The following is a 14,126-nucleotide window of genomic DNA, read 5'->3' on the forward strand; positions in this document are numbered from 1 at the left end:
TACAAGCTGTCCAGCTGATTCGTATCCTGCTCACATTTTAGAACACATTAAAGGACCTGAATTTTCCTAAACAGATCAGCTCCATCCTGTTTCCGTACTTTTGTTCATGCTGTCCCTTCTCCAAGGAATGCCTTTTCCTCTAGCTAGTCCCTGTAGATTGAACTTGTGCTTTCCTTTCAAGGATCAGCTCAAAAGTCTTAACACTTTCCTCAAGAGATTTAACAGAATGATCTCCATTCGGGCCCCCAAAGCTTCACTCTGCCCTTCCTTCTGGTGCTCACTCCTGTCACAGCCTGGCCCTGTGTCTGCCTCCCTCAATTGACTGAGAACCTGTCAGTACAAGGACTATACTTCACTCACAGTGCTGTCCCCAGCCCTTGAGGCCATCTGATTCCTTTGATTCTGCAGAGTAGGAGAGAAAAGTATTTTTCTGCAACAAGCCTCTGATTGACCATGAGAAGGATGCTGAGAGGCATCCGACTCCTCTCTCCACAATGGAGATGAATAAAAGGCCCATCCAGTGAGATCGGAAGTTTACTGGGCAGCTATTGAAGGCACCATTGGGGACAGAGAAACCACTTAAAGGGCTCCATAGTCAAGGCTTAGCCATAAGCACATTTAGCATCTTATAAAAGCCACATATCAATTCATAGAAAAAGTATTCCCTCTCGTCAGTTAAAGAAGAAAATATGGATTGACTGAAAGAGCACTGTATTTGGGATAGACTGACGCTCCATGTGGACAGGGATCCTGTATCTGTCTTGGCTATCGCTATGGTCCCAACACTGAGCCCTGACATTTTGTCAAACGTCAAAATTAAAAGACAAAGATGTGCATTCCATCTCTATCATTTTTTCAAGCCATGTAGACTCAAACAGGCAAGTCATTCATTCTCAAAGCCTTGGTCACTTAACAATGAAAGGCAGCGAAGATGGAAAACTATTATATCAATAAATACCTTACCTCCTCGCCTTACAGTTTACTAATTGCTTTCACATTTACTATCTTGATTAATCATCAAACCTGCAGCTGAAGAGAAGGCCTCTCTTCTCAAGGGGTCAGAAACAGAATCATAGACTTTGACTTCTCATGCATGGCCCTAATCATAAGCCAACTGATTTCAGCTATCTAAACTTTAAATTACCTTAAGGAGCTCATTCTGATTGACCACTAAACATTCAGAGCCTCTCAGAGTACCTTTTTTCTACTAATGGAGATCTGGGGTTTAACTTGATGGAAAAAGTGAGCAAGTCAATTGCTGCTACGGTTGTTTTTCCAAAACTAATTCACTTGGCATGAAAACTTTTGCTAAAAAACATCAGTGGGTTTTTATGGGCTGTGTTTCATGGCTGGCATCTCATTGACCCAATAACACTTCAACTCTGCAAGAACTGGGAAGCTCTTGACAATACCCTTGAACCAAAACAGTGTCCCAGTGACCCTAAGACTGAGAAGAAAGGGAGGAAAAGGGAGATTTTACCAGCATAGAATGCTGAGAGAGCTTTCAGGTGAAAGAATTTCAGAGTCTCAAGAACTTTTGATTTGTTCCCAATGGTTATAAATACTAACTTGCTATAGACATAAAGGTTCAATTATGTACTTATTTGATACTGTTTTTCCAGCAAATTATTGATGAATAGCATTAAAACCCTAAGCAGAGTCACATTTATCAAACCTCAGAATTCTAGTTTGCATTGATTTTTATCTATAAACAGTACAAAATATATATCATCAAGGACAAAAAAGAAAAAGAAACCGATAGAGCCATAAAAGGTGGCATTTACAATGACAAAGTGAAATGAAACAATGTGCCTTTGATCATTCACTGTAAATGAGTGGGTTCTGAACCTTTTTTTTTTTTTTTTTTAATTTGGACAATTTAATCTGGATTCTGAGCACTAGCTATGGGAACAAAGTGTGAATACAGCCAGTACTTTCTGTCTAAGGCATTCACATCTGTTTGATCAACATCAGTTTTAGGTCACAGATTGTCATGCATCATTTGAGATTTTTCAACTGTGATGCATGAAGATAAGTCTACTCTTTTATTTATGGAATGCAGAGGGCCCCACAGTGGGAATTCATTGTGAGGGATGGGCGAGTGGGGAAGGTCTGTAATTAAATAACATTCTTCTACACACATTTACCAATGTTTTAATCTCAAATTCAATAGAAGTTCTATTTTTTCAGCACTGCTAACATCTCCTGTTTCTTACTTCTCCAACAAATTGAAGGGACTTTCATTATTTTTATTTTAAATGTTATTTCCTGGGACTGGATCTTTAAACAATTTGAGTTTCTCAGTAACGATTCTGGTTTCCTCTGAGTTTCTCCTGTCAACCATTCCCCCCAAAATCTTTTGTTTTTTATAGTGAAAGCCACACCACGGCAAAACCCGCTTCCACCTTACTAAGGTAGATGGCCATTTATCTTACTATTGGGAAAAGTCAGTTTCTCCTGTTTTCTTTGGAATTTCTTGAAATTTCTGAGGCAGACATGTCTCTGTGCAGTGAGTTATAACCCAAATATTCTAGTTTTATAGCTCTGAATTGCTCAAAAGAGTCGATCATAAAAATTTAGTTTGTTGTAAAGTCTAAAGTCTCCTTCACAACTGGAATTTATGAACAGATTATCTCTAACTCTCCTACAAAAGAACATCGATACTTTCTGATGAAACATGTGTTTCACATAAGAGGAAAACTCTCCTAATTAGCCCTCTCTCACCCTTTCTGCATCCACAGTATTACCAAAAAGCAACCTGCTTTCACAGAAGACACCCTCTATGTTTCGCACCCAAAAAATGGCAAGTAGGCACTTTCAGACACCGTAGTACTGAAAAGAAATAAGATGATCAAAGTTGAAACAGCCTCACATCTCATGTGATTTTAAGTCAGCAAAATTTCCAGCAATCAAAACTGCATCATCATTTTATAACCAATAAACCAACAGACAGCACAAAGGCCTCTTTCTCCCTGATTTTCATCAAAAGGTTGACTGGGATCATTGGATGTTGAAACATGTAATAGGTAAGGGCCTGAGGCAGGCAGCCTTCTCTTTCATGTCCAGAGACTGACCCTGAGGACGCACAGGACGAGCTCAGCGGAGGCAGAAGCCAGAGACAGACAGAGGGGCTCAGGCAGCACAGGGAGGAGAGAAATGTCCTCACTGGGTTCCAGGCTGAGGCTCCCAGGAGAGAGCAATGAGGTCCATCAAGGAGGGAGGGACAGGACATTCTCTCACAGCCGAGTCAGCTGGTCAAGTGTGGGGCCTGCCAGTCTTGCCTCTAAATCACCTAAATGGTCTAGATGATTCAGGCCCCTGACCTGCGGCACTCCCTGAGGTATCGACACCCACCTCCACCTGCAACACTGACTTCAGAACTCCCTGGACTGAAGGATCCTGGAGGAAGTGTCCAGGTGCGCATTCAGCCTGAGGATTTTGACCACAGTTTAAAGATCTGAGACCAGGGTAAGGGGCAGGACCCAAAGATCTTCCAGGAACTCCCACCATGGATCCCAGGTGAAAAAGTCCTTGTGAACTGTTCACCCTAGAGTCCTTAGGCTCATACACAAGATGAGTGTCTCACTTTCATACCCCAGAGACATTTCCTGGATCACCACCAACTCACATCCATCACCTCAAAAGAGCTTTACGTGCACTCAGAGAAGTAGATGCCATCTCTGCTGCCTCCAGAAAGGCTTTGAGGGTAAAAAGATAAAGACTGAGTGGGATAATTATAAAAACAAAACCCAGAAAGATGCATCCCTGTTGTTTTGTTTCTCTTATGAAATTCTGGCTCATAGACCATTGGAAGTGTCACCCGATAAAATCTGTAGCCATTCTAAGCATCTGTTAGGGTTACCACGGATAAAGTTTTGCATTTTACTTTAGCTCCCCGTGCCTGAAGTCACGGGGGCCTGGGATCCAAGCTCAGTTTAGCCACTTGTTAATGATGTGACATCAGAAATGTGATTTCTACACAAGTCTCAGCCTTCTAGGCTATAAAATGGGAATAACTGCACCAATTTCTCAGAATGGTTTGTAGAGATTCAATGATATATTGCTGGTAAAGTGTTCAGTGCAGTGTCTGGTCTGTAGAAAACATCCTAAAATACAAGCTATGAATATTATTATTATTTTTAAAAAGTTAGGTAATGTAGTCATTTTACACAGGGCTATGATATATTACTCTAGAATTTAGTATCTGGGTATTGTTTAAGTGTATGAGATATTAACTTCTATGTACTGCCTGATTTTGCATTTGGCTGTCCAATCAATTTTGACTAACGTCATGATTAAAAAAAAAACGTAATTCCTCTATATTTGGCCAAGCCTTTCCTTCCCATGAGTAACCATCTCTCAAGCTCAGTTTCTCTGCTCAACTGCTCTTTCTTCTTAACTCTTACAAGAGGAGGTATTCCCTGGTGGTCCAGTGGCTAAGACTCTCAACTCCCAATGCAGGGGACCTGGGTTCAATCAGTGGTCAGGGAACTAGATCCTATATGTGGCAACTAAAAGATCTGGTGTGCCGTGACTAAGATCAGCACAGCCAAACAAATCAGTATTTTTAAAAAGAGAGAGAGGAGACAACACTGCCAGTTGAAGACGGTGATCAACTATAGTGTGACTGACAACAGAAAGGACGGGTGCCTTCCAACAGCTCCCTTGATGCTGTGTGCTCATGGAAAGCTCAATGAAAAGACTGTGTTTTGATTTGCAAAACAGCTATTTGCAACATCTGTTCGAAATAAACAAAATATACCAAACTACTTCTTGATCCAAGATGGGTTGGGAAGCACTGCCTTCTGTCTGTTTTTTCCAGGTGGAAAGTCTGATCACAATTCTATCTCAAACTTAGCCCCACATTCCTTGGCCATAAACACTACTCTCAGAAACATTGCTCCTGGTAATGTAAAATGTCCCTCTCAAACACACTCTCAGTCCAAGGATCTGGGGCCCACCTGGGGCCCATCTGCTGCCCCTGACAAGATAAGCTACCACATCCTTTCCCTCGATGAAGGGAAGTCCTCGACTTCATCATGTGGAGGTCCCCAGGTCTGCAGTCATGCCCCTATTCTGTGCACTCAACGTTGAATTGGCCAGTCACCTCTTGTGTTTCATCTCTTCCAGTTACACAGATATCCTTCCACTAACCACCAAGTTCCCCCCAGATCCACAGAATACCTCCATGGCAAATGAATCTTGGGATTGTTAACCTTGAAAAGTTAGGGTTAATGAAAGTATAGCAGATCTGGCTACACCACTAACTAGCTTAGTTAAGTATATCTCAGCTCCTCCTCTACATCATGAGGGGGTGATGGCCTGGATGAAGGGCTACCTCACAGCTCTGGTAGCTCAGCTGGTAAAGAATCCCGCCTGCAACGCAGGAGACCCCGGTTTGATTCCTGGGTCTGGAAGATCCCCTAGAGAAGGGATAGACTACCCACTCCAGTATTCAGGCCTGGAGAAGTGCATGGACTGTATAGTCCAGGGGGTTGCAAAGAGTCAGACATGGCTGAGTGACTAAGCACAGTACATAGCTGTAGGATCCTTAATGCCCACCTTCCCCATGTCAAATACACTTGTTTGTTTGTTTATTCAGGCAATAACAGTTGAGTATCTAATACTGCAAAGCTACGTGCCTGGCATTGTGAGGAATTAAAGAACATCCCGCAAAGAACTTATCATCTAGAATGGGAAGTGAGTCAACCACACAACTATATGAAAAAGAGAAGCAGACAATGTCATAACTGGGTATTATTTATAATATAAGAAGAAAATTATCATTACCAACATCCCAAACCTGAAACTAAAGTGATTTTCAAAATATCTTTTCTTTTCTGCATCTACCCTTTTTTTGGGGTGGGGTCATGTGGCAAGGCATGAGGGATCTTAGTTCTCTGACCAGAGACCAAACTCCCTCTTGCCCCTTGCAGTAGAAGCTCTGAGTCTTAATCATTGGGTCGCCAGGGATATTCCTGCACCTAGTCTTTTACCAAATGCCTCCCCCTTTGTATGATTTCTTACATCTGAGTTCTTCACTCTGCACTTAGAATCACATGCTTATGTCCAGGCCGTAGGCAACTCTCCTCTATTATGGATTGACCCCTATCCCCAGAACTTAGAGGTCATGATCCATGACCTCTGATGAAGATACGAGAAACATCCCATCAGACTGGTTTGACTTGTCCACTGTCTTGCTAGAGCTCTAAGGTGACCTCCTTCATTTCACAGAACATCCACATCAAATCCCTTCACCAAACTGTCCCTGTTTCACTTCCTCCCACAAATAGTACCAAGAGCATTATTTTTGCTTAGTTTTGTGTGGGATGTCTACGTCATAGGCCTGAAGCTCCCAGAGCTTACACACACTGGTCAGGAAGTTGGGTCACGTATTAAAATTCAACAATCCAGGATACTAAAGATGAAGGGGGATACTAGGGCAGACAACACTAACAAATGTTAGAGGCTTCAGAAGGGGGAGAGCTACTTTCTGGCTATAGTAATCGAAGAAGGCTTCTAGGAAGAGGCACACCTGAGTTACACCTTGCTTCGTAGGCAAGACTTCAACAGAGAAAGAGGCAAACAGATACTCTGAGACAAGGAAGGAGGGCAATTTCAAGACCAGTCAATTGTTAGCGGGGGCTTGAGAGGGTACTTTTTGTTTTGTGGGGGTAGGGGGGATGGCTATACCACCCGACATTCCAGATCTTAGTTCCCCGACCAGGGATCAAGCTGCACTCCCTGCACTGGATACTTGACGTCTTAACCACTGGACCTCCAGTGAGGCCCCTAGAAGGTACTATTTGAAATGAGTTTACAAGGTAAGCAAGTTCAGTAGCAGGAGTAGCTAATTTTCGATTTCAGCCAGACTACAAAATAAAAGGGGGCTTCCCGAATGGCTCAGAAGGTAAAGAATCCGCCTGCAATGCAGGAGACATAAGAGACTTGGGTTCGATCTCTCAGTGGGGAAGATCTCCTGGAGGAGGGCACGGTAACCCACTCCAGTATTCTTGCCTGGAGAATTCCATGGACAGAGGAGCCTGGCAGGCTTCGGTCCATGAGGTCACAAAGAGTTGGACACCACTGAGAGACTAAATGTGTGCACACACACATACACACACAATATAAAGAGATAGAAGAGAAAAAGAAAGTACAATAATCTCAGTAAACTCTGAGGAGAGTATCAGCAGGGGATGGCATAAAGAGCCCTGCAAATCAGAAAACCTGGGTCCGAGGCCCAGCTTTGCTAAGGAGGGGCTCCACAGCCGCATCAAGTCATTTAACCTGGTTGGTTTCGGTTTTCTCACTTGTAAACTGAAGCAGCTGAACTGCCTGACCTCGAAGGTCTCCACAGGCCAAAACTAAACCAACTGTATATTATTTCTTCCATTAAAACATTCATCATGGTAAGGGGGAGGGTCGGGGGGAGTTGAAGGAAATGGCAATATCTGTATTATCTTTCCATACAGGTGTCTCCTCCTAAACTACAAATTGCCTTCTTCTAAACTTATTAATTCTATGTATCTGCCTCCCATCTTGCAGATTTAACACTTAAAGAATGTTCAGTGTGTAGTCCAAAAATTTTATGGCTCACAGATTATCCAAGAAATGTGTGCGGCACAGCCTTAACATCTTATGAGTGTGTCCAATATGACAGACCCAGGATAAAATATTTCTGTGTGAGTTAGAAAATGTGACTGGGTAAAGAAAGGGGAGACAGTGAGAGCTCTGTTACTCATCTAAGAAACAGCTCCCTTTCAAGAGTACCAAACGATGCCTGAAAAAACTGTAATGTAGAAAAGTAAGGGGAAAATACATCTTGGACTTTACGAATTTTGTATTATACGTACTGCCGAAGCAAACACACAACGTCTCTACTTTAAAATGCAGCTGAAATGCATAAAGTTTTTGGCACTGAAATATGCTGAAAGTTGGCTTTTTTTGTTTTTTAATGCCGCATCCAGGAGACCCCTCCACACCCCGCTCCGGAAAAGGCACCCAAACCAGAAACCACAGATCTCACTCCAGTCCTATTGATCCTCTGCAGCAAAAGGCCAAAAGCAAATAAACCAGTCACACAAGCAAAAGAGGCTGGATCAAAGAGCCTCACCACTAGGCATCCAAAGTTTGAGAGAGGAAAATAGAAAAGTTAACAAAATGCCTAACTTCATGCAAAGAATCATAATGCCGTTCTCCAGCTTACTGTGCAAACAGCATAAATACAGGATATAACTAACACCTGCCCACACTACTTGCTGCCCAGACTGGACACAAGCGCACCCCGAGGTCGGCGGGCGCCGGAGACACCTCTCCAGCGAGGGAAACCCGCAGAGACTCCTCTGGAGCCGCCGAGCCGGCGAGGAAGTAAAGCTCTGTTTTCTGCCTATCGGTCCAGGCTTTCTCTCGGATCCCCTCCGCCTCACCGCGCAGCGTACCTGCAGCCGCCGTTCTGCCCTTGAGCCCGCAGCTACCGCTCCGGATCCCGGCACACGCAAGTCTGCTCTACGGCTCCCCAGTCGCGCCAGCCTAGCTGCTGCCCTGGCGCCACTACGCATGCCCGGCCGGCACCCTGGCAGGCAGACTCCGAATCCACTTGCCGCGTTTTGACTGCGGCTCCTGGGGGAAAGGACCCGAGGCCAAGAGCTGAAGTGGAGTTGCAGGTGCTGGGAGAGGCTAGAGGGAGAGGGGGAGAGGTGGAGGGGAACTGCGCAACTTTATCCCTACTGCCCAAAGCGACCCAGGACACATCCTCCGCCAAACCTAAAGATGACCATCTACACCACTTGAGTGAGCTTACAAGTGCTTCGCGAACTTGATCGTGGATAGGAATCACCTGGAGGGGTTGTTGAACCACAGATCCCACTCTCAAGAGTTCAGATTCAAGTAGATCTAGATGAGGCCCCACCATCTGCATGTCTAACATTTTCTCGGGGGAAACTGGCGCTGCTAATTCGGATACCACATGCGAACTTCTGATCAAGAGAAAAGATGAAGATATATATATACACACACACATATATATGGGCTTCCTCGGTGGCTCAGAAAGTAAAGAATCCTCCTGCAACCCGGGAGACCTAGGTTCGATCCCTGGATTGGAAAGATCCCCTGGAGGAGGGTATGGTAACCCATTCCAGTATTCTTACCTGGAGAATCCCCATGGACAAGGGGCCTCCTGGGCTGTAGGGTCGCAAAGAGTCGGACACCACTGAGCGACTAAGCAGAGCACAGCACCATGCCCTCCTCCAGGGGATCTTGCTGACCCAGGGATAAAAACTGCGTCTCCTGCATCTCCTGCATTGCAGGTAGATTCTATACCCACTGAGCCACCTGGAAGCTGCGTGTATATGTATAAATTTATGTAATATATGTATGTAATTTAATATATATTAAATATATGTATGTACGAAATTGGAGAAGGAAATGACAACCCACTCCAGTATTCTTGACTGGAAAATTCCATGGACAGAGGAGCCTGGCGGGCTACAGTTCATGGGGTGACAAAGAGTCGGCCATGAATGAGCGACTGAGCACAGTGCATATATCAAATTACATATTTCTCTTGACATCTGGTCCAGAGAAAAGATATATAGATATAGATATTAAAAGAGAAATTTTCTCTCTCCTCCTCTCTGAGATTTCACATAGCACTTCCTCTTCATTTAACAGCCACACCTACTTTAAAAATAAATAAATAACTACAGCTTACAAGCAAATAAAGGTGGAATATTTCCTCTAGCATGTGAGTCAAATGAGTGGAATGCAACCACAAGAGTACTCATGTATTTTGCCTGTAGCATAACCTATTGTTGTGGTCTCTCAGACTGTGTCTAGGCAACAAGAGGGGGTCCCCATTTAACTCTAAGTTTTGTGTGACCGTTTAGTGTTTAGCACAGTGCTGGGTACAAAACAGCTACTCAAGAAATCCTAAGTTGATATTAGTACAGCTTAAGAGAAGAAGAAGGATGTTGGAGTTATTTTAGAAACCCAAAGGAGGTGATAAGCAATTGGAAGTAGGTGGGCTAAGGCTGGGCTTCTCTGGTGGCTCAGTGGTAAAGAATCTGCCTGCAATGCAAGAAATCCAGGTTCCATCCCTGGGTTGGGGAGATCCCCTGGAGGAGGGCATGGCAACCCATTCCGGTATTCTTGCCTGGAGAATCCCATGAACAGAGAAGCCTGCGGGGCTACAGTCCATGGGGTCACAAAGAGTCGGACATAACTGAGCAAGGCTAAGGCTGAGGAGGATGAGGATTTTTCCCTGTGTTAAACCTAGAGAAATCAGTGGCTCCTTATCTGAGCCCAGATGTATAAGAGGAGGTGTAAGTTCTCACAATGTATTTCTTAAAAGGTTAAACACACATCTGCCATATAATCTAGCCATTCCATTCATAGATATTACCCAAGAGAAATTAAAATATAATCATACAAAGATTGGAATAGGAATGTTCATGGCAGCTTTTTTTTTTTTTTTTTCCACAATATTCTTGCATGCATGCTCAGTCCTGTCCCACTCTTTGTGACTCTATGGACTGTAAGCTGCCAGGCCCCTCTGTCTGTGGGTTTTCCCAGGCAAGAATACTGGAGTGGATTGCCATTTCCTCCTCCAGGGAATCTTCCTGACCCAGAGATCCAACCCAAGTCCCCTGCATCTCCTGCGTTGGCAAGGGGATTCATTACAACTGAGCCATCTGGGAAGGCCTATTTTTCACCCTAGGCCCAATCAGAAGGAACCCAAATGCCCACCAACAGGTGAATGGATAAACAAATTGTGGTGCATCTATGCAATGGAATACTACTCATCAGAAAAAGGGCAAGGGGAGAATTACTCATACAGGCTCCAACATGGATAAATCTCAAAATTATTATGCTGAGTTAAAGAGGCCAGAGGCAAATAAATGATTCCATTTATATGAAGTTCAAAATAACCTAAATTGACAAAAAGCAAACTAGTAATTGCCTGGAGCAAGGAGTGAAGGAAGGAATGGGCTATCAAGAGGCAGTAATAATCTTTTGGGGATGATGGAAAAGAAAGCTTTTATTGACTACAGTGGAAATTTCACAGAAATATACAACTGTCAAAACTAAACTGTACACTTTAAATTTATGACATTCATTTGTATATTTTCCAATAAAGATAAAGAAAATTTAATCAAAGACTCCTATGAGTTCTTTATTTAGTGGGGGATATTGACCAAGATGAGGTCTTAAGGAAGTGTAAACTCTAAATATGGTGTAACCTGATTTTTGGAGAAGGCAAAAACAACAACAAAAAATCACTGTCTGTAGAAGAAGCTAAACATAATCAATATAAAATATCTGAAACAACCCACTTCCAAAAGTAACCAACTCCCAAATGTGATTTGTAAATGTATTGCTGAAAAAATAAAGTATTTCCCCAAAGTATCTCGCAAAAATAAAACTGTGAACAAAGTACATAATTAGAAATGCACATGAATGCATAATAGTGATAAAGAAAACTGTTACCTGATTACATATCCACCAGTGAGAACTAAGTTCTCCAAATTGTGTTTCCAGGAGCCTGGGGTGTCATGGAGATGATAAATAAGCAGAACTCTGGGTTAAGGATCCCAGTCCAACCACAGCACTATTACTTCCTTATCCAGGGATACTCTTAGAATTTATTTGATAAGAAGATCCCACTCTTAATTGAAAGAGTAATAGTTTGAAATCAATGGAAATAATGCCATCAGGTAGGAAGAAGTCACAGAGAAAAGATGTTGTATTTGGTTTGCACAAGTATTCTGGTTGTGCCAGAAGTATACACTCAAAAGTATACACTCTAGTTATCATAACCTTATGTTCCTGTTTTTCCAGAATAGTCCCAATTTTAAACATTTGTTTATCACATGAATTTATGCCCAATTATGTGCTCCACCTGTAGGTTAAAAAAAATAAAATCACCAACTTCAATTGAAATAGGGATTATTTTCTGGCTCTTCTACAGCTTATAAAAATATTAGCAATATAATAATAAGAATAATACATAAGTTCCAATATTTTGGCCATCTAATGCAAAGAGATAACTCACTGGAGAAGACCCTGATGCTGGGAAAGATTGAGCGCAGGAGGAGAAGGGGGCGACAGAGTATGAGACGGTTGGATGGCATCATCAACTCAATGGCCATGAGTTTGAACAAACTCAGGGAGATAGTGAAGGACAGGGAAGCCTGGCAAGCTGCAGTTCATGGGGTCTCAAAGAGTCAGACAAGACTTAGCAACTGAATAACAACAAAGCATAAAGGTGGAGATTCAGAAATATTAAAAACAGAATGAATGAGTGGTGGACTAGGATTCCAACTCAAATCCAACTCCAAATTTGTGTTATCACAACAAGTCCCTGCAAATTTACAACATATCCCATGAAAGAAAGAAAAGTGAAGGAAAGTGTTAGTCACTCAGTCGAGTCCGACCCACCAAGCTCCTCTGTCCATGGAATTTTCCAGGCAAGAATACTGGAGTGGGTAGCCATTTTCTTCTCCAGGGGATCTTTACAACCCAGGGGTGGAACCTGGGTATCCCACATTGCAGACAAGACTCTTTACTGACTGAACCACTAGGCAAGTATATCCCATACTCAAAAAAAACCAAGAACCAACCAGGTATTTGGGGTTATAAAGTGAGTTTCTGTGAATGTGGTTAGTGTTAGTTCCCCAGAGTCTGGTGGTTTCTAAAATACTTATAACCACACCAATTGCTACCCATTCCCTGATCCTAATCCTGAAGTCAGCTCCTACCAATTTACCTCCTATTTCAGGAAAAGTAGGAGCATTTTAATTTTTTTAATTTAAAATTTTAAAAAATTTGGCCACATTATGCAGCTTGTGGGACCATTCCTCAACCACCAAACCTATGCCCCCTTGCAAAATGCTCCCCTAAATTGGGAGCATTTACAATGGCATTGGCTAATACCAAGAGGTATGGTAGGAAATTTTTTATTTGATCTTTTTCTTTTTTCTTTAATATTCTTTTTTTATTCTTTTAAGAATAAAGAAGAATAATACAGGTGAAAAAGGCTAAGATTCAGTGTAACTCTAGCTTTATTTTTTTTGGAGAAGAAAAGAGTAATCTGAGAAATGAAATAGTAAATAATGCAAAATCTCTCTCTCTCTCTCTCTCTCATACACACACACACAGATACATATTTAATAGAAATTGGATCAAAATAGCCAACCAAACACATGCACCTATACCCTACCTACCACATAAAATTTCAAGAAATGATAGAGAAGATACCTTTAATAAGTTTAAAAAAAGTCCTAGGAAAACAAGAAAAACTGCCATCAACAAACCAGGAATGTTGAGAAAACAGAATACAGGGCTTTCCTGGTGGCTCAGTGGTAAAGAATCCACCTGCCAACGCAGGAGACACAGATTTGATCCCTGGGCTGGGAAAGTCCCACATGCCACGAGCAACTAAGTCCGTGCACCACAAATACTAAGTCTGTGCTCTAGAGCCCAGGAGCCACAGCTTCTGAAGTCCACATGCCACAACTACCAAAGCCTTCATGCCCAGAGTCCGTGCTCCACAACAAGAGAAGCCGCCGAAATGAGAAGCCTGTACACTTCAACTAGAGAGTAGTCCCCACTCACTTATGAAATTAGAGAAAAAGCCTGTGCAGTGGTGAAGACCCAGCACAGCCAAAAAAAAAAAAAACCAGAATGCAGAAAGATCACATCTCAGAGAAAGAAAATGGAAGGAGAATTCAGCTCAAATCATGCAGAGGAGGAGGCTAAGGCAAAGGATGGAACAGTTGAGGGAAAGGTGTGCAAGGTCAGCTAACAGATCAAGAAATGGAAAGAGGGCCCTGAGAGGTTTAGAGCAGCCAGGTTAGCCAACACCTTTCTACTCCTCAGTGGGGTCTAAACTGTGATCCAGTTAGCTACAGAGTTCCAGGAATAAGAACAGAGTCTTCCATACCTAGAGGGTGAGCTACCAACACATCCTTACCTCTAGAGTACTGTTCTTTACCCCAGACTGGCAGAGGATGGCTATGCACATGCTCAGTGACTAAGTTGTGTCTAACTCTTTGTGACTCATGGACTGTAAGCCCAGCAGGTTCCTCTTTCCATGAGAATTCCCAGGCAAGAATACTGGAGTGGGTTTC

The 14,126-nt window shown here is 42.8% G+C and overlaps 1 protein-coding gene across 1 annotated transcript in view; it reads right to left on the reverse strand.

The window, feature by feature from the left end:
- The window catches only part of PLS1 (plastin 1), a 129,544-nt gene extending 120,980 nt beyond the window's left edge, over positions 1-8,564 (reverse strand). Inside the window, exon 1 of the mRNA XM_070374955.1 lies at positions 8,439-8,564. The gene's annotated coding sequence lies outside the window, so the exon portion shown is untranslated. The remainder of the gene's footprint in view (positions 1-8,438) is intronic.
- Positions 8,565-14,126: the final 5,562 nt, after the last annotated feature.

The sequence above is a fragment of the Bos mutus genome, chromosome 1 (assembly GCF_027580195.1).
Source record: "Bos mutus isolate GX-2022 chromosome 1, NWIPB_WYAK_1.1, whole genome shotgun sequence".
Taxonomy (NCBI): Eukaryota; Metazoa; Chordata; class Mammalia; order Artiodactyla; family Bovidae; genus Bos; species Bos mutus.